This window comes from Grammomys surdaster, unplaced genomic scaffold (genome assembly GCF_004785775.1).
Source record: "Grammomys surdaster isolate TR1022 unplaced genomic scaffold, NIH_TR_1.0 270, whole genome shotgun sequence".
Lineage (NCBI taxonomy): Eukaryota > Metazoa > Chordata > Mammalia > Rodentia > Muridae > Grammomys > Grammomys surdaster.
In genome coordinates, this window is record NW_021604711.1 from 1,543,657 (window position 1) to 1,565,257 (window position 21,601).

At 51.4% G+C, this 21,601-nt stretch overlaps 1 protein-coding gene across 1 annotated transcript in view; it reads right to left on the reverse strand.

Annotated features, from left to right (window-relative positions):
* Kcnj12 (potassium voltage-gated channel subfamily J member 12) overlaps nucleotides 1-12,594 on the reverse strand; it is a 46,184-nt gene extending 33,590 nt beyond the window's left edge. The window contains exon 1 of the mRNA XM_028776593.1: nucleotides 12,319-12,594. The gene's annotated coding sequence lies outside the window, so the exon portion shown is untranslated. The remainder of the gene's footprint in view (nucleotides 1-12,318) is intronic.
* Between the last annotated feature and the right edge of the window lie 9,007 nt (nucleotides 12,595-21,601).

A 21,601-nucleotide genomic window follows, 5' to 3' on the forward strand; every position in this document is an offset into this window, starting at 1 on the left:
AGATGGATGGGTGGGCGGATGGGGGTCAGATGTGTAAGTTTGTATGTATGTATGTGCATGTGTGCATGTATGTACGTGAGTAGGGAGTAGGGGTGGGTAGATGGGTGAATGGATAGAAGGATAGGTGGGTGGGTGAGTGGATGAATGAATGGGTGGATGGATGACCGACAACCCAGTTGTCTCCTAAGTACCAGATTTTTAAACTGTACATTATGATTCCATATGTTAACTCAATGTAGAGTCCCAAATATGGCAATAGTAAGTATTTTGGACATGCAATGATCAAAACTCAATTCGAAATCAGCGTGTCATGAATCCTAGGTATGCACGCAGTGCACTCACGCTCCACTGTACAGCTTCACTGTAGCCTTGGTTCTGAGCATCTCATGCCGACTGCACCGAGCCACACAGCACCAACAAAACACTGCTGGAAGCACTTGACTCGGATGCACGCTATGGACACCAGCGTTTCTAATACACACACAGTGTCCAGCTCTTACAGAAACAAAGTAGAAGCAAAGGCTTTAAATAATTTCTTATTATATTTCTCAGCATATAATTATTATATCTTTGGATCATATGGTGGTTTAAATGAGAAATGGTTCCATCAGTTCACATTTGAACATGAGGCTCCCAGTTGGTGGCACTGTTTGGAACTTTCAGTAGGTGGAGCCTTGCTGAAGAACATACACTATTGGGGCGGGCTTGTGGGGTTTACAGTTTCACCCTACTTCTGGTTCTCTCTCACACAGCTTCCTGCTATATGGTCACATTGTGCCTTTCCCACCACTGTGGACTCTGGCCCTCTACAAACTTAGGCTAAAACAAACTCTTCCTTATGCTGCTTTCAGTTACGGTATTCTAGACCAGCAACAGAGCAGTAACTGATGCAGATTGTACTGTGTTTGATTTTGAATGTTCGATTTTGAAAGTTGTCACCAGGCAGGGCTGTAGAGATGGCTCAGCAGTTAAAGAGAATTTGCTGTTTTTATACAGAGCCTGGGTTCAGTTCCCAGCCCCCAAATGGTGGCTTACAACTGTCTGTAACTTCAGTTCCGAGGGATCTGATGCCCTCTTCTGACCTCCAAAGGATACCAGCTATGCATGTGGTACAGAGACACATGCAAGCAAAACACTCATACACGTGAAATAAAAATAAGTAAATCTTTTTTAAAAAAAAAATTGCTGCCAGGCATGGTAGTGCATACCTTTAATCCCTGTCCTCAGGAGATAGAAACAGATGGAATTCTGTGATTTGAAGGCTAACCTGGTCTATTAGATCCAGGCCAGGGCTGGACAGTGAGACCCTGTTTCAAATTAAAACATTGAATTTTTTTCTTTAAAGTTAAAATGGATTTCGGCTTGAGATCAGAGCAGAATTTTCAACCATTCCTGAAATGACCCTAAATATACTTGTGCCATTTTGCACCCTGTATTTATGCAAGAAGGCGTTCTCACTGCTGACATTTATAAAATCAAAATATCTATCAACTCTGAAAAATGTTGTAGATACTCTGTGACCTAGAATCTCCAACATTCAGCTAGGATTTAATTATTTATGTAAAATCAAGTATGTCCATCTCATTAGTATGCAAATCTGTTTTAATCTTTATTAAATGATGAAATTTCTTCATGATTTACTACTAATAAGTGCTTAGCCCATCTGATATACCTCTATACCCAGGGTCACATGAAAATATCTTGGGTAAAACTGACCCAGGTGAGAAGGGTTGAAGAAACCCTGTCCATAAGCAGTGAATCTTCACCCCGTGGCATTCCAGGGCATCATATATCTGTAAACAAATTCTTGAAAAGCCTGCAGTGCCCATCTTCCATAGCCAGAGTCTGAGAGCACAGCTGTTAAGGCCAAATGGCTCCCAGGATGTGGAGCATTTGGAGAAGTCAGTGTCAGCCATGTGAACGTAGTTATGAGAGGTACTCTGAGACACTTGCATAAGGCCTCAACCTCAGCCATGGCCCTGCCCCAGGATCCCAGCCCAAAGGGGCCCAAGAAATGGTCTGTCTACCCCACAACCTGATCCAGAGCAAGGACAAAGCTGACTGGAGCAGCCCACATTCAGAAGTTGTAACTACAGGAGGGATGAAGAGCCTCAGATCACGCAGGCTGAGTATGATCCCTGACAGTGTCTTCTGTCTTTGAAGCCTCAGTTTCTCTACCTATGAAATGGTCCTCTATTATCTAGAATTTTTAAACAGCGATAAGGTATGGCCAAGCACTCCTCTGGAACTATCCGTGTGAAAGGGAGATTTTGCCCTATTTTTCAGAATACAGAATTGAGGCTTAAAGAGATGACACTGCTAGCTTCAAGTCACACAAAAAGGGGTCAGCCCCCACTTAAATCTGGGCCAATATAGTTTATGGTGCTCATGGCCAGCTCTACTACTTCCAGCCAAGCAGGGTGTCTAACATCCTGGGAAAAGATCGCAGGCTAAGCACCTCCCACCAGCCCACAGCACTCTTCAGACACGGCCCTCTCTTCATGGCTTTTGGATATTGATTGACATCTGGATTGATCATTTGCCTCCCCAGCCTCATCTCTAGCCTGGCCAGGACACTGAGCACTAAATGAGATAACATCTGGAAGCATTGAGCACAGTGCCCAGCACCAGCAGATCTGGTAACAGTCATTTCATGGTTTTCTTTCGATGCCAAATCTCAGGGAGATATTATACCACTTCTCCAGAAACACTGGCACCGTGTGCATGCTAAAGCCCCGCCCCCTCCCCAATAACCTGATAGTAACCTGGAGTGTGGGGAAGGACCAAGGACACTGGCATCATCAATTCAGTACATCTCTGCAGGGACATGCATGGTGGCAGGCAAGGAAGTAGTTTGGGCCATGAGTCCAGTGATAATGGGCTATGGAGAAAACCAGGTGCTCCAGATGTCAATCTTGGGCACTGGGCACACAGAACTGAGAAGGCAGGCTGGTCACTGCACAGCCTCACTGCACCTTGGTTTTGGAATCTGCAAAGCAGTAGCAGCTCCCTGTCCTTTGAGTTAGCTGTGAAGACCCAGGAGGACATGAAAAGAGACACGGTGTCAGGAACTAACTACCTGACTTATTGACCAACCAGTGGGGTAGGATAAGGATCTGAGAACACTGTCCCCAAAGGAGCTAACTCCGAGCATAAGCCACAGGAAGATACCAGACTGGACGAGGCCCTTGCTGTCAAAAGTTGTGTTATCAAATAAGGCATCAGGTGGCTGTGGTACACACAAGCTCTGCTGAGGTGGCCCTACACTAGTATGACACCAGATGGGCTCTCAAAATCACAAAGAAATACACCCTTTAACCTAGCTGAGTCATTCCCAGAACCTGCTATTTAGAGGACCCAGGCACAGAGACAGTTAAGGTTGGACGGAGATCTAGGAAGTTAATACATCAGAACAAGGAAGTTTTAACTAAGCATAAATTCAGTCTCTTTCCTGAAATATCAGGCAAATCTCAAAACCATCTTGCCACAGAAAGTAGTATTTCAGGGCTGGGGAGATGGCTCAGCAGTTAAGAGCACTGGCTGCTATTCCAAAGGACCCAGGTTCAATCCCCAGCACCTACATGGCAGCTCACAACTGTCTGTGGCTACAGTTCCAGGGCATCTGACACACTCACACAGACATACATGAAGGCAAAACACCAGTGCTCATAAAATTGAAAATTAGAAAAAAAGAAAGTAACATCTCCCACACCCTTCCATGTGCCCAGGTTATGTATGAATTCAGATTGCACCACTTCAGAAAGAGAGACCCACTCTTGTCTCCGTGTCTCTGTGTTCCCAAAGGGAAACTGGACAGAGCAGCAGAGCCATCTGCTTACACATGGGAAATAGCAAAATCCAAAACAGAGCCCTAATGCCATGTGTTTCCAAAGGATACTGCCCAAAAGTACATCTTTTCTTTCTTTTTAGATGGTGGTGGTGACGGCTGTGGTGTGTGCACACATGTGTGTACCATGGTATATGTGTAGAGGTCCAAGGACACATTTCAGTCACCACTTTTGTTCTTCCATCTTTACATTGGTTCTGAGGGGTTGAGGCTTACATGGTAAGTGCCTTACGGGACGATCTATCTTGTTGACCATGAGGTTTTTTTTGTGTGTTTTAAGATTTTATTTTCTGATGCTAGAGGTATAGCTCAATGGCAAGAGGACTTGTCTACCATGCATGAGACCCTAGGTTCCATCCCTAGTTAAAAAGAGAGAGAAAGAGAGAGAGGGGGAGAGGGGGAGAGAGGGGGAGAGGGAGAAAGAATTCTAATAAAAAATTCCATATCACAAAAACTTAGCTTGCACAAAATTATTAAAAAATAATCTATTCATATTCAAACTCTGTATATAAGTTATAGTTGAAAAAAACCCACATACAGATTTCATGTGCAGGCTTGGGTCCCCTCCCCAAGGCATCTTACCACACATACTACAAAACCTGAAAAACAATTCTGAAATTCAATGCAGGTTGAAGCCAGCATTCTAGATAAAGAGGCTCAGGCCACACTATTTCAACCCCCAACGCAGCAGCACCCAAACCAATCCGGGGCTTGTGCTCCCTACTGTTCACTTCTACCTCCTCCTGGGCCTCACCCTGACCCAGCAGAAGAGCAGGGATGTGAACATGGTTGCCTTTGTTGCTCTAGGATTTTCATTTTATAGACGCAGACTCTGGGGCATAGGTTCATGCAAGGGCTCCCAACACTCCTGATTGCCACCACACCCCTGTTCCCTAAATCTATTCCCTATCAACCTCTACCTATTTAGGGTGTTTTGGCCCAGCTGCAGCTGGGCCAAAGGCCAGCAGGAGGCATCTGGGTCAGGAGAGGACAGAGCCTGGTAGTGTAGGTCTGAGCATTTCCTGCAAGGCTAAGCTCAGGACCCCAACTGGTTATGGCTTAGCTGGCCAGGCCAAGTCCAGCTCATGTTCAACAAAACAAAGAGAGGGGATGGTGGGTACGTTCTGTCACAAAGGCCAGGGGCCTGGGCCACTGTGGGACTACCACAGGGGCTCCTGGGGGACATACCCAGTGGTCCTCAGGTTTCCTAGGGCCCAGAGAAAGTCCTGGCTGCTTTGACCAAACAGGTGTTGCCGACAGCTTGAGACCCAGCAGGTGAGGTGTTGGCATGGCCAAACCTCCGGCTGCAGAATGGAGGGGGTGACAGAGGAGAGGAAGCCTCCCTGCCCTGCCCTGACCACAGAGCCAAGTACAAAGGGCAGGAAACAATGATGTCTTGAGAGAAGGGAAGCATTAGTGCCCATTTCACAAGAAGGAAGACTGAGGCTTGGTGCATCAGAACATTCAAGATCCTTATAGCCTCTCCTGGAATCAGGGCATCATATACTTTCTAAACATGGTCTTCCTTCACATCAAACTAGGATTCAGGAATGGCTGAGGACCAAGCAAGTGGTGGACAACCCAGAGGCAGAGTTCCCAGTAATGGTGGTCCTCCCCCAGGCAGAGGGTTAACCCTGTCTGAAGACCATAAAGGATCCAGTGGTCCTTCCTCTAGAATGTCAAGAAAAAGGCAGAGAGTGAAGCAGGGACCTCCCTGCTTTAAGAAAAAAGGGTAGGCACATCCCCCTTCAGATACAAGCAGGGCTTCCTCTGTCCCAGGGGAGTTAGCCAGCCGTAAGTTTCACAGCACTGACAGATGAGACCACATGGAAGCTAGGGGGAGCCGACATAAATAGCTGGAAGGGAGATGAGCTACTGGGGAAAATTAAAACACACAGCCCCAGGTACCCCCCACACTCTTTGAACCTAAATTCTGGGAATCTAGGGGGTCTAAACTCCCTGGGATCCCAGGAAGGACCTAGAACCTCTCTTGGGGTTAAGCTGCTCCAATTCTGCAATTCCAGGTTCCCTGCCTCAGACTGGTAAAGCTTCACAAAGAACCCATGATGTGTGAACTCAATGGCTCTGCAAGTTCAAAGGCTCCACAACCGAGATCCACAGACTCGGTGACTCAACCCTCATCTTGGAGACAGGAATGGAGCCCTGGGCTCAGTAGGCACTGGGCACCACACGGCCAGGATCCTGAAGCAGGGAACCAAGGGATGCATGGGTGGGGGAAGGGGAGAAGAACAGAGAGAACAGCTACATTTACACAAGCACTGAGAGACAGTCACCCAGAGAACATGGAGCATTTTGGGGGGAGAGAAGGCAGAACTGAGGAGAGATTTACTTTCTACTCTTACTATTTAATTGTACCATGCAACACTCCCATAATTAAAGACTGTAATAATTAACAAAGGAATATGACCAAGTCTATGACTCCTCCTCTGCTTGTCTATTTTATCTTCCCCAACCCTGAGAGATATCAGCCCCATGGGGTCCCCCACAAGGGAGGGCTTGTGTGCATCCATGGCTCCAGCCTCTCAGCACAGGGCGTAGCACGTGTATGCGCCTTTGCCCAAAGCTATTTGTTGAAAGTATAAATGATGCTAAAATTTGACATCCTCAGGGCCTGCGTCATAGCACTTGATAAGTCAAGACCTCTAGGATTCTCTGAGAAGGGAAAGGATGGAAGAGAAGCAAAAGAAATGCCCAGAGCTGGGTCAGACGGTAGTACAAATGAGGAGTCACCTACAGGTGACCAGGTCACCCTGAGGTTGCCCCAGCCCTCCCAGGTCAATTTCTACCAAGTTGAAATGGAACCTCCCCCTCCTGCTGGAGACTCTAGAGCCTCGGGGACCAACAATGCCTCTGCCTTCCATGTGACCTCACCAGGCCATGCCAAGCCCCCACAGGCTTCACATCCTCTCACAGGCCTGAGTGGAAGGCTGGCCTTGGCCTGGAACCAGAAGCCCAGAGGCAGAGGTCGGGGCAGGGGGGTGGTGCGGCTGCTGCCACCCAGAACGCCAGCTGCTGGCAGTGATTTATTTTTGCTTTAAGTGCTGAAGAATTGCAGGGCTGGAGCAGCCAGCTTAGGGGGGCCTGCGCTGCAGCTGGAAGGAAGAGGAGGTAGGCAGGGGTGAGGGCATGCCTCTAACCTGGACCCCAGAGCTTCTCTAGACCTCTCTACTGCCCTCTCAGACTCACTGGCCCATGTAGTCCTGCACCCCAGCTTCCATTCACCCTGCCCCCACCCCATTACCAAGTCTCCACACAGCTAAAAAGAGACCAGAGAGCAGAGATACCAAACTTACTTGCAAAGGGCTATGAGACCCTTCTCTGGCCTCAGGGGACCCACTTGCACAATGGGGATGCCATGTCACCCCCACCAAAAGAATTGCCCAAGGCTCCAGTTCAACCTTGACATGGTCCCTCCTTTGTGTCCAGAAGACAAGACCCCAAGCCCCTTCTACTCAATCACCAGAAGCCATGGAGATATTGAGGAGAGGAGAGGAAGGCCATGCAGTGACCACAAGAAAATGTCATGTTTTCTTCACAACAGGGGACAAGCCTAAGTTGTTGACTGCAAATCTGAAGAACTAAAACATGTATAAAACATGTTAGTCATGTTCAAGGAACTTGAACGGGAAAGTAAGAAGCACAGCCCAAACTCCAGTGGCCAGTGGGAGTTGTCGTGCCCCATGCCACTCCTCAAGGCCAGGCTGGATAGGAAGGCAGGTAGCAAGACCCACCACCTAGGAGAATGGCGAGGAGCCAAAAGTCACCTCAGCTGGACTCAGTGTGCTCACACTTACAGTGACTCACTACTCCCATCCAGCTGGGGTGGGGCTTTCCTAAGCTGGGGGCAGCCAGGCTTGGACAGGAGACAGTGTGAACAGAAAGGCTCCAGCCAGACTGGTCCAAACTATTCTTTCTGCTCAGTCACAGGATCCCAGGGCAAGGGTTCAAAGCATAGCCCTGGCTCCCAGCTCATGCTCAATGCAGGAACTATGCTGGCACCTCTGGAGACTGTAGTCTCACCTGCAGATGCACACAGTTGCCGCTACAAGATGAGCACAGCGTGTCAGGCAGCACACAGCTGAGACCGCACACCCACCCACTGTATGTACTGAGCACCTGCTGTCCGCTGCTTATTGCCACAGGCCTAAGGGGACATCTGTGGGGTTATAGCTCAAGACAATGAAGAACATTGAAAAATAAAGCACTGGGGGTAGATGGCACTGAGTTCTACAGCGAGAAAACAGTGGTATGGAGGGCAAGGGGCGTGGCTTCGATGCTGTGAGGAGTTGTGGGGAAGGGCTACAGGGAAGAAGTGGCATTTGGGCAGCACATGAAGATGGAAAGGAAAGGGTCATGTACAGACCTGGGAAGGAGTGGTCCAGAGAAGGGAATGGTACAGGCATAGGCCCTGATGGAGCACAGGCCTGTCATGTTGAAAGCATGGCAAGAAGGGCAGGGAGAGAAGCAGAAGCTAGTACACACAGTGAGAGAGGCCAGACTGGAACCACTAAAGCACTGCCACCCAAATCAGGTCAGGCACACAGTAGGTACCTGAGCCACGATGGCCTGTCACTCTATACCTTTTACTCTAACCATCTCCAAGTCCGAGTTCTTCCCAGAGACCGGGCCACAGGTGAGGAATAGAAGGGACCCTTCAGCTTCCCAAGGCTTGTAGGGGATACTAGGGAGCTTCCAAGCCAGACCCACGAGGCCAAGCCCACCCTCAAGAAGCAGCTGATACCCAGCAAAAGCAAAGCTGCTCCTGGGGCAGCTGAGAAAGGCATCCCTGTGCCTGCTGGCCAGGCTCATGGAGCCATGTTTGGTACTATAGGCCCAAAGGCTAACGAGGATGCAGGGTCAAGATCTCTGAGGTCCCCACAGCCTCACACTGCCCCTGTAGCTGTCACCTCAGCAGTTAAGCAGGAAAACGTGAGCTTTAGGATATCTCTGTGAGAATGGGCACACGGAACAGCCCAGAGTAGGAGGCCAGCATCTGAGGCCACCTCCATGGAAGCCCACTTCTCTCTAAACAGTTTGCCTTGCAGCCAAAGAAAGACTGGGCTGCACTGTGATTCCCAAGGCTTGGGCACCAAAAGCCCACAACTCTTCTTCATGGGGTCCCCTCTGGAGACACCCAGTTTTCCTGGGTCTTCAATATCCTTATAGGTATATTTAAAGGTTCTCTTCCCTTCTCCATCCTGAGTATCCCAGGACTTCCAGGCTTTAGTCCCAGCAACTGAAGCCAGGAGAAGCACCTGTGTGTCTCTTATTCCACCAACCTCCCAAACATCCCCATCTGCAACTAAAACCAAATCTTCCCTACACAGAGAAACCGACTGACTGAACAGTCCCTTACTGTTTCTGTATGCTGGACACTCCAGCTCACACTCACTACAGCTTTGGCCATGTCACAAGACGGCTGCCACCGAAGCCTCAGGGAACATTACGGAACACTAACCTCATGCCAGGCCTTCATCAGGTCCCAAAGAAGCAACTTCCTGGGAGACAGGCAGGCAGGCAGGCCCTAGGGCTTAGTGGAAACTGCCTGGAGGTAGAGACCGCCCTCAGTAAAAGTGTCTGTGAGCAGCAGAAAGGTGCAGCCTGTCCCTGAAGAGCCCTAGGCTCTGGGTCAGAAGCACAAAGGAGTTCCAACACCTCCTGGCCTCCATTCCCATCCATATAATGGAGACAATACAAGCTTCTGCACTGGGAGGCCATTAACAAATTAAATTATCTGGCCCAGCTCTGGGTCCTTAACTCCTTCCTGGGGCCAGTTCCTCTGGAAAAGCCCCTTCGTCACCACAGCTCCTCTGGAGCATCAGCCGCCATTCCTGAAGCCCAGTCCCAGTCAGCTCCCTTCTTTCTTGCTTTATCTACTGTTTTTCCCTGCTGTCTGCCCCCTTGCCCTCCACTCCCCAGCAACCCTCCCTAGACGTAGGCTCAGCCTTCCCCCTCCTGCTGCCCACAAGCTGCCCCTTGTCTGCCTCTCCTCAGTGTCAGTCCCTGGCAGGACTCCAATGACAGTTCACAGGGAAGGGAGGGGTAACTGGGCCCGTGTTTCACTCACAGCACAGTCCTGGACATGGCCCAGCCACAGGGCCCAGCTGCATCTGTTGCAGGAAGGGTCTTGCCCAGAGCAGGAGTTAGGATCAGGGAATTGAGAGTGACTATTGAGCAAACTTCACAGTATACTAGCAGACCCTGTTGGGAGGGGGGGGGCTGGCAAGGACCACAGAGATTGCTGAGACTGATGACGCAGTCATTTCCACAATAGCTTTGTGCCAAGGCCTTTGGGTGCCATGACTGGTCATACTAACTATGGCCCCAGGCACTGGATGCCTGGCAGAGCCAGAGGAAACTGTCTGCAGGCTGTACTGGCCCCAGTGTCGAAGATCCTAGAGGTGCCACTGTGGCCAGGATAGTTACCATTATTGCTGCCATGTTAGTTTACTGCTAGAGGACCACTCGGTTCTGCCCGGTCCTGCCTAGGGCAGAGCAAAGAGAAACACAGGAGTCCTGGTATGAAAGCCTTCTGATTTGGGAAAAATGAGGCAAGCCTTCTGGTTTGACCTAACATGTTGCATGGCTCTGGAAGCACTTGCCGCACATACCTCTCCCAATATAGCGCACAGCCTTCTAAACCTCCCTCCGCTAGACACACACCTACAGGGGACCTTGCCTAGAGACCCCAATAACAGAGGACACATCCATCACTCCATTGTCCTCAACCAACCCAAGACAGAGAGGAACAATTAGGGCTTGAAGTATACAAATGTCAGTCCTGTATGAACACTGTGCTTACAAGGTACTTTCTGTATGCATATAGCAGTATCTCAAAGGAGAAGATGGTCCAGCACACCAGAACTACCTACCTTGTCCCTAAGGATGTCTGAGCCTCTCCCCGTTCCCACTATGCTGAGGCTGATCTAGTGGGCCACATGCCCACAGCTATGCATTCATTCTCACAAGTGGCTCAGCTTGTCCAGGGTCACTTGATATGACAGAGACCCTTGTGTCTCCTGACTAATTGGAAGGACCCCTTGAACACAACGGATGATTTCACTGAGAAGTCTCTTTGGGGTTCCCCTACAGGCCGTGAAGGGGCTCTCCTGGGAATACAGCGGAAGGATACTTAAGGAAGAGCCTGGTACTCAGATCTGCCTCCCCTCTCTGACCCTCTCCTGTTCACGGGCAGATTTGTGTGAGAGGTCCCGCATCAGTCACCTGGTGCAGTGCCAGGCTGGAGTCTAGACAGGTGGGACAGCAGCCAGGGCGGGATTCTGCTTATCTCTCAAAGAGTGTGTAAAGACCGGGAGCCTACCAAGCTTTGTGGGTTCCCACCTTGGAGGAGGCGGCAGCTGATTTCAGTGGCATGGGGGCACCTAGGCAATCCAGAGAGCTGAAGCCTCTAACCAGGGCTCAGGAGGTGGATGCCAAGGCCAGGAAGTCCCTAGATCTTTACTGCCAGCTTCAGGCTTGGGTACAGGTAGTAAAGAAGAAACTAGAAAGGGCCAATGACGGTATCACACTCTGGGGATGGCCAGAAGGGCAGCCCCAACCCCACCAGGTCTATGCAGTAGGGTGGCAGAACCTCCTAGAACCGGAGGCCTTCACCAAAGTGACACTTTCTTGTGAGTTCTAAGGTATTCACAAGGCATGTGCACAAATTAAGGCAGGGATGGTGCCAAGGGCCTCAGTCTCCAGCTCTTCCCCAAAGCTCTTTAGAGGCTGTCCCTCCCAGCTGCCTCTTCCAAAGGGTGCAGTTCCCCACAGGACACCAGAATAGACTTGTGCGCCTCGGAGAGACCCTTTGCCCTGAGCCCCTTTGGGTTTCTCAAGATCAAATTTAAGCAGCAAAGGTGCCCTGGTCTTGCAGGCTAGATGAATGGTTAAGAACCACCTCCAGAATATTTTTACTCCATTACAGCTCAGGCGGTGGGAAAGAAATGACTCCAAAGATCCCAGCTCTTAACAGGGAGCATTCTCGGGTCGCTAGCCGAACCTGTGCACTCACTCTGTACCTCATCTTGATCACAGGTCTGTCGGGTAAGGTCACGCCTAGGACCGATGCCGCGCGCAAAAGTGGCTCCGCCCGCAGCCTTAAGAGCCCCCTCAATCCAGCCGGCCGAGGGGGATCAAGAGCTCCTCAAAGTTTCCGAGAGCCGCCCCCCGCCCCCGCAACACACAATACAATACACCCCGGGAAAGACATTAGTCCGGAGCAAAGTTCCCTGGTGGCTGTAGCCCGAAACATGGCAGGGGAAGAAAAGCTCTCTGTCAGCATTTCATCTGGTGGTTCACCACGGGAAAGGAGAAAAAGGAACCGAAGGAGCTCTTCTGCCTCACCTTCCCTGTTGCTGCACCACCCCTCGCTCACCCGGGGCAGGAAGCTGTCTGCGGGGGAACTGGGGCCGAGAGGGTGGGCCGTGCGCCCGCGGCCGCGCTCTTACCTCCGTCAGTGGCCGGGGCGCGGCGCGTCCCGCGTCCTTCAAGCTCCGAGCGGCCGTTCCCGGTCCCGGCCGCCGCTGCGCTGGCTGCATTGCCACCGTTGCCGCCGCCGCCTCAGCGCAGCCCCTGGGAGCGCTCCACGCCGAGGGGCGCGTCGCTCCCGGGCTCTGGGTGCCACCAGCCAGCCATAGGTCGGGGGCGCACGCCCAGACGGCGCCCCCAGCCACTCGGCGCTCGCTCCGGGCTCGCCGCTGGCTTCTGTCGCTCAGTCCCGCGACAAGAACCGCCGACCCACCCCCTCCCCCGCCGCAGTTATCTGATCCCGGGTAGGGCCGGGCGCGCTCCCCTGAGCCGGGTGTGGGTGTCCTGCACCTCCCAGCGGGCTTCGATCGTACAGGGCACCCTCCCCCGGCGACCGTTCCCAGGGAGGCGGTGGCAGCGCAGTCGCGGCGTGGCCGGGGGAAGACGGGGAACCAGGAATGGAGGGCGAGGAGGCGGCGGGAGGCAGAAGCTCTGCGCGCACCCAGCTCCGCGCCCCGCTGCCACAGTAGCCTAGCTCGGTAACTCCTCCAACTCTCCGCCGAAAGCACGCCCGCCCTGCGCCTCGGCGCCGCTGATCCCGCCCACCACCGCCCTGGCCTGGCCCGGTGGCCCCTCTTGGCCCCAGCTGCCCCCCACACGCACCAGCCACTTGCGCACTGGAGCGCGCGCGCGCGAACACATACGCGCGCACGCGCGTGGCACACACACACACACCCATACACACACATCTTCCCGGGGACACGCGCACACACAGGTGCATGGCGAGCATATATACTCAGACTACAGGCAGGCAAGAGAATCTGGACGGGCTGCACACAGCAGGATACCAAGCTCAGGCGACACCTGCACAAAATGCATGTGATGAGGAACGCGATGGCTAAGGTGCACAGGTGCAGTCCTAGTCATATATGCACATTCAGGGTGGGATTAGTCAACACATCCATCCACACAGGCTCGTCTCTGAGCTCAGGTAATCACTCCCCCTTATACAGGAAGCTCAGGGTCACACACAGGCACACCCCACCCTCTTTAGCATCATATCACTTCTTCCCTTCTTGTGTTGTATTTAGCTTTCATCTCCTGCTTTTTCTGTGCTCCTCCTTCTGGCCTCTCCGCTGATTTGATTCCATGTGCTGCCCCTCCCCTTGCCCACTCTTGTCTGGAAGGCACCCCTGGTACTCTCCTCTCCCAGTCTCCTGGAGCCTATTGTCTGGGCCTCAGGTCTTTGCCTCCTGCAGAGCCTGGACCGTTCAGCCTGGCAGACAGATCAGGCTAGCAGGCCTCAGGGAAATCCCATTTTATCATAGGGCTGACCCCCAGCTCAACCCTAACACTGACGAATCGGGCCAAGAAGGCAGGACTACAGGCAGAACACAAGCTTCACCAAACTCCCCAGCCCCCTGGTCTCCAGCTCCTCCATAATGTGAAATATAATTATGCATTTGTATAGCAGAGACACTAAATGCAGGATCCGAGCCAAGAAGCATGGCTTTCTGGCCACCCAGATGCCCAGGCTCTGGAAACTTCTTCAGAGTTCTGCAAAACCGACCAGCCCAATTCCAGGGAGCCAGCTCCTCATCCAGGCCCCAGAGTCCCCAGAAAACTCTCCTACCTCAGGTGATGCTTATCCTACCTCCTCGACTGAGCAACCCCATGTGCAAGGCACATCAGCACTCGGTCTCTGGATTTCCTGTGATCACATGGACATTATGGGGCTCCCTGAGTTATGGGACTGGGTTGAAGGTTAAATGAGATGAGCATACGTACAGTTCTTAGCTGAGGAGGGGGCTGAATCAAACAGCTAGTGGGACTTGGGTGCTCGAGCAATCTATGCTGGCCTCTGTGCTAAGGACTTACCTAGAGTGACTCTGCTGCCATTATGATCCTCTGGGAGGCCATATGACCCATGGACCCACTTTACAGATAAAGACACTCAGGCTCATCAAGGAATAGTTGCTTATCTAGTTGCACATTGGTGGGGAGTGTCTCAGATCCAAGTGTGTCCTTCAGATGGCCATGCCTTCCTGTCTAGTCACTGTTAAGGACTACAATAGAGAGAAAATGGGTATCCCCAGGAACTCCATTCCCAGGTCCCCAGGCTCCTAGCCTGCCTTTGACAGGCACATGGTGTCCTGATTTCTACCTTCTCCTAAGTGACCAAGAAGAAAAATGGCTCAAATGCCCCTAGTCCACCCAACCCAGCCCTGGTGTCCAGAGAACAGAAGTCAAAGGTGGGAGTAAAGGACACTATCCCCTGCTTACAGGCTTCTCTGTCCTCTCAGGGACAGCAAATCCAAGTCGCACTCAGTGGGTTCCACCAGACACCCCAAAGAGCTCACAGCATGCTAGTAGACAAAAAAATGAACAGAACACTACAGGGCTCCATTGTGTCTAGGATCTTAGACAGCTCCTGTAATGAGTTCAAGGGCGCCTTAGGGTAGAGCACACATGCACATACACAGCCACACTCGGCTGCCTATCTGGGCAAGGGCCTCAGAGGCCTGTGTAAAGCCAGAGGTGAAGGTCTCACCCTGCTGTCCCACTCCCCCATTATCAGCCACACTTCACAGATAGAACCAGTGTCTTGTCCAAGGTCACCTAACAAAAAAGACCCACCAGAGAAAGGGCTCCAACTCCCACAAGCACTGTACTCTAGATCTCACATTCCGCCCTCCAGCTTACAAGCAGGGACCAAGTTCAATTCATAATCAAAATCACATCTCTTTCTAGAACATGGTGAGTCTTCTATCAGGCTCATGGTTATAGCCTCCCTATGGAGAGCACACCCATGCTCAAGATTCAGTGACAGAGGACAGAGGACAGCCACACAGGAGGACTGTCTCTAAGCAGGTGTGGACAGGGTGGGTCATGTCATCCTTACCACCAGGAAAGACATCCTGCCTCCCTCCAGAGCTGAAGGAAGGGGTATTCTAGAATGTGCCCAGCCTCAATATAACTGCTCCCAGCACAGGGCCCAAGGACACATTTCTCACTGAAGTCCCACCTCCTTCTTTGTAAAGCATGGGTGGCCACAAGCACATAAAAATAATTCCTACATTGCACAGCACGGAGATAAGTTGTCCTGTGCATGCATATATTCCCAGGAGCCTATGTGGCTGTCCTTCAGTCTGAGAGAATGCTCCTGGACTAGACTATAGCTGGGGCTCTGTCCATTCTCTCAGTGGCAAAGCCTGTGTGCCCTTAGAGCCTCAGGCTGGGGCAGCCAGAGGAAGCCATCAGCTTATTTGGAAACCCTTCCTTGACATGAGGACAGCAAGAACAGCAAAGCCATCCAGAGAAACGCCCCGAAGGCTTCGGTATCTGTCTCCATAAGTAGCAGTCTGAAGCGTTGGCCTCTCTGCCCAGCAGCTGGCAGCAGTTCTGACAACCAACTCCTGTGGAAACCAAAAGGTCCTTCCTCGGTGTCTTTGTTGGCCTGGCAGCACCTGGGGCTCCTCAAGAACACCTTCTCCAAGGATAGGATTTCTTCTGCCTCTCATAGATGTTGGTGTAGCCTCTACCCTCCACTGGCTTCATTCTCCCTTCCAGGCATACTGGACTGCCACCAGCCCAATCCTGTCCTGACCACCCACTCCTCTTTAAGGCAGGAGTACTATTTCTCCCATTGCTTTTCCTTCAGAGCATCTCAAGACTCCCCTGGGAAAGACCACCCCAAGGACATCCCTACTTCCCCTTTCTTGCTTTGACTTCCCCCCCCCCCCAGGAGTCTGGCTTCTTGTTCACATCCCTGATTGTCACACCAGTTCCCTGAGACCAGAGACAGGTCCTTGTGTGTAGACCAAGGCAGGCACCATGGGCATGAGTATGTCTTCAGAACAAGAATGATGAGAATGGTGGAGAATTCCCCTCAGGAACAGTTGTCCTGCTCAACCCAGTGCTCATAGACACATGTGAATCATCTGCATGGTCATGGGACGGTGTGTGTGTGTGTGTGGGTGTGTGTGTGTGAGAGAGAGAGAGAGAGAGAGAGAGAGAGAGAGAGAGAGAGACCACCCGGGAAACAAGCCTAGCCTCCTACTCCAGTGCTCATCCTGCCTCTGATTGATACCCCATCTAAGGAGTCAGAAAGAACTGTGCCCATGGGCATCAGGATAAGCATTTGTGGTAGGAACCATGGGCGGGAAGTCAAGAGGCACAGGGGGGCATTCTGCCTGAGCCCTGTCTACAGTCTAGGCAATCAGTCAAGTGGAAAGAGACCTATCACTCAGGCTGTGAGCCACAGAGTAGAGCCCAGGTCCAAGAGCTGTGCCCTTAAACTGGCCTCTCTTCAGCACCATTTGTCCCAAGATATATGTACACTGCTGACAAGTATAATGGGGATGGTTGCAATGGTCCATGCCAGCTGTGTGTCTGCCAGGCATCACACGGTAGAGTTAAATGCCCACCAACCTTCACTGGGGGTGAGAGGCAGGTAAATCTCACCCCAGTTAGACAGGTAGAAGCCGAGCAAGGATGGACTTATCTCCAGGAGAGCTACGTGGGAATCTTACACGTCACCACACACACACACACACACACACACACACGCCCATCCCCTGACCAGGTAACTGTGGACTTCTGGCTGAGCCAAGAGCATTGATTTCAGACACAAACTTCAGGAACCATTGACACACTGAGAACAGGACAGCCAGCGAGTTCACAGTCCCTTCCACCTGTCCGGAAGCAAACATCGATCAGCAGACAGAGCTAGCTGCTGACTGCCTCCCTATGCAGAGCTAGGCCCTATTCCTGCTCTGCCAGAGAGGTGGCTGTGAGGAGCAGCTGCTAATGTCCAGGACACAGCAGTTAGGGACCAGGCTGAAGGCCATGACTTTCTTTCATGCTCTGGCTAAACTCATAGGCATGAGAGGCAGGAGTTGCAAGGCTCTTGTCCAGGCTGTGAAACTTCGAAGACGCTTCATCATCTAAGTACAGCTGGATTTAGGACCCTCTTCTGAGACCCTTCATATTTCGATCAGGTCCTACGTCATACCCTCACCACCTGCTTCCTGTGGGGCTCAGCCACTCAGGGACAACGAATAAGAAGTGATCCAGGCAGGCAGTGAGCACTACAGTGGCTGACTGAGGGACAGGCTTGTGATCAAAGCCAACAAAAGAGAACCTACCCCAGGACTTTTGCTAGATAGGTAGAGAAGGTTCCTGTGCATGTGCAGATGTGCATGTGTGCGCATGTGTGCGTGTGTGTGTGTGTGAGTGTGAGTGTGTGTGTGTGTGTGTTTCCAGGGGTTGCTCACTGGTAGCAGAGAGCTGCTGTGGACCTTGCTCCACCTGAAGTACACCTTGAGGAAAGAGGAGTTGAGATGCTGACAGGAACTGGACTCCAGACAGGTCTTTTGAGCCCCACAGATCTACCCTTGGACTTTTGATTGTGAGCCAAAATCCTGTTTAATTTAGGAAACGTTTCCATATTCTCAAGAGACTGTGGAAGCCATGGGTTTGAAAAGAGCTTAGAGGCTTCCAAAGGGCCCCTCCCCTCCCTTCCCCTCTCTCCCCTCCCTCCCCTCTTCCTTCCTCTGCCTCCCATGATGAGTGTGGTGAGGGTCAGCCTGCAGACCTAGCGAAGTTACACAGATACAGTAAAGAGACTCTCCTCTCTCTCTCTCTCTCTTCCTCTAAAGGGACATGCTTCCAGGCCTTCAGGCCCCAGGAGGACAGAAATAAAGGGCAATAAAGGGAGGGAGGGAGGAAAGTGGCTTCAGTCTCTCAGAGTTAAAAATAGCTTCCCAAGGAGGCCTCCTGCGGGTTAATCTGGCCAATTATCCAGCCCCTCTCCACCCCATGGGCACTACCTCCCCCTTGCTACCCTCCAGGTGGTCCCCACATGGGGCCATCATTCCAAGGACATAGGCCTCAGTCCCAACATGCCCCCTAGCCCCCCACCCTGCAGCTGGACCCTGGCCCTCCTTCCTCAGCGGGGATTCAAGGAGGATGGAAGTCTACATGGGCCTGACCAACAGAGAGCTCTGTGTTCATCCTGACATGACTCTGCCTCCTTGAGAGAGGAGACCGGAGGCTAATTTGTGGCTGCTGTGGGTTCTGTTTATGGTAAGAAAAGCTACGAGCACATCTGCATTAGCGAACTGAAAATCTAGGAATTCATAGACACAAGTGTTGGCGATTATGCCCTGGGAGGAGACCTTGACTGTTCACTTCTGTGTTTTGACAGCTTTCCCAAGGGCTCTGGACTTAAGCCTACCTGATTGGAACCTATTGTCCAGGTTTGTCAGATGAGACCCCCTCCCATGGACTCTTTTCAGTTAGGGACATAAGGCACATTGGCATATTCTATAGCTCTGGAGGCATTTGGTTTGAATTTGATATTGAAAGCATTGATTCCTTCAGCAATTTTTATCATTCAAGTGACTCTTATTAGTGGAATAAAGGCCGATGGTACAGTGAGGGGGAGATATAAATCTTTTCGGTGGGGACAGAAAGACCGAAAGCCAGCTTGTGTCCTTGCCCTGTGATCTAATTCTCCTACCTGCTGCAGGGTCTGTGTTATGTTGCTGTTGGCTCCATATTGAAACATGCTCTCTGAGATTGAGAGGACGGGCTCCAGAGACTAGCTAAGCTCAAGGAGTCTATGGGGTTCCTAGAAAGCTACACAGTTCATAAGGCGTTTCCTTCCCAGGGTCCCCAATGCCTGTGTAAGTGAGGAACAACTGCTAGAAAATAGAGATTTCTTTAAGTGAAGCTGCCTGCAGAGGGATGTCGCTTTCACGCATCTGGCATCCGTGGAGGGGGGTGCTTTTAATGATACAGACATCTTTGAATCATCCGTACTCCTGAAGGTGACCCCAATAAACTGATTCACCAAGATGAACTTGGTGCATTGTTCTTCTTTCTTCTGTGTAGGAGTCCTTGCCATTGTGAGTAGACCTCTTTGTTCATGTCTCTCCAGGGAACATCACACGACAGAAGATCTGGACTAGGCATTCAGAGTACTGTCTAGCTGAGCATGTTGGGGTGGCTGGCTAGGCTTCTCATGGCCTTAGCCATCTTTGGGGGCAAAGGAAAGCAGGCTTTTTGGCCATCAGTTTAACCCCTGCTTTAATTAAAGACTGGGCCCACTCCTTTAGGGACTCTCACTAAGGCTGATTCTCTCTGTATGGGAAACAGACTAGGGCTTCGGGGACTACAGGAAGCTCAAAGCCACTGTGTTCTGAACCTCAGTGGGCCAGCAGCTGCCCTTCTGAGGGACCACTGCTCTGTGACAGTCCTAGAGGTTGGGAGTCAACCAAGCTATCTTGAGCTCAGAAGGCACAGAACTGTAAAACTGCTGGGTCAGTGCTGATTTTACAGGACCCCATCCCTTGGGTGTCAGTTGGATGCTAGAGACCCAGTACCAGGAGGAACTCAGGTTCCTATTTATAGGAGCGTCCCTGTCCTGGGCTAAGGAACACATCTAGGAAGGAAGTAAATGGGATTTCAGGGCCCAAACCGTTGCCTTCTTCTTCAAAACCATAGTTTCCTCAGACATAAAATAGATGCAGTGGCCAGGCAGTGGTGGCGCATGCCTTTAATCCCAGCACTTGGGAGGCAGAGGCAGGCGGATTTCTGAGTTCGAGGCCAGCCTGGTCTACAGAGTGAGTTCCAGGACAGCCAGGGCTACACAGAGAAACCTTGTCTCGAAAAACTAAAATAAAAAAAAAAAAATAGATGTGGTGTCCTCTGGGGTCCCTGCATCACTCCAGAACTTTGATGCTGCCTAGTGGTCCAGTGACTAGTCAGTGCTCTGACCACTCACTCAGTAAGTGATAGATAGCACAAAGAGCCCAGGAAACGTCGTGCAGAAGACCTCGACCAAGTAAGCAGTGCATAGCAGCAGGGCTTGGTGAAGAACCTCACCTGCTGTCCTCTAGTGGCCCCTCATGCCCTCAGGCCATATCGTGTCCCTCCGCAGGCACCCACCATTACAGAGCTCTGAGTAACATTCCTCAACAATTGTACCTGTCTCCTCTGTCCTCCCTGCCTAGCCAAGTCTCTGGCAAACCCTTGTCCTCAGCTAAGCCCCAGCCCTATAAACTTGCTGCTTCCCACTCCCCAAGTCCTGGAACAGCTAGCTGTGTGGCCCCATCCTGTCTGTGGTGATTAATAAATACAACAATGGCCTGGATCTTACAGAAACTCCAGGGAGCCCATGTCTCTTCCCAAGGATGCCCTTGTCACACAGCCTTGGACCAAAAGGCTTGCTGACCTCAGGGACACTCAAGGTCCCACCTCCCTTTTGCCCAGAACGCAAGTGCTCTTTCTGTTAGCATCTTGACCTCTCCCCCCTCAAACCCCCAACAGGACCATAGAGCTCCCTGAAATGGAGGAAGCCTTCCCTCAAGCTGGTCCAGCCACAGAGTGGGAGAACCTGAAACCCGTTAACCTGACTAGAGATAAAGATATGACTATAGAGGCATGGGACCTAGAGATGAGATATCTCTCACTGACCATGGCGGATTCAGCAGGGACCCTGTGAGTGGGTCAAATATTTCTTTTTTCCTTTTTCTTTTTCTGTATGCTTTTTGAGATGGCTTCATAAAGCCCAGGTTAGCCTTAAACTTGGAGTGTAGACACATACATGACACTTGGTGCCGCCATCCTATGCATAGGCCATCCACTCCACTAGAAAGGTGTAGCTTAGGCTCTGGGATCAGGGAGACTAGGGTTCAAATCCAAGCCTCATCATTCACAAGCTGTGTGATTAAGACTATGCTAAACCTCTCTCTGACCCAGTGTCTTCCTCTGTGGGACAGACTCCACTGCACTAATGCCTGCCTCCCGGTGCTATGGTGAGACAGAGCCACATGAAGGGGAAGCAGATGGTCCAGGAGCTGGCACAGAACAAGCTCTATAGATTCTAGGAATGGTTATACTGCCACTGTCATTTGCTACACATGGGATTGCTGGTGGTACTGACCATTTCCGTCAGAAAGCTCTAGAGAGGGTTGCAGGGCAGAACTCAGGTGCTGGCCTTAGGAGGGGGATGCAACATTATTTCTATTGACCTTCAGTGGAAATCCAGCCACAAACCAAAGCAGCAAGCCCCAGAGGTCAGCAGGACCTGGTACTCCCACCTACTCAAGTCATGACCCACTCATGGCTGGTAGACTCCAGGTGTCCTTCACATTCATTTCCGGTTCCCTGTAACCAGACTTCAAGCACATCCAGATGAAGGTGCCATTCGCTGTGTCATAGATAATTGTTATCCCTCTCCTGTTTCTATCTTTCATA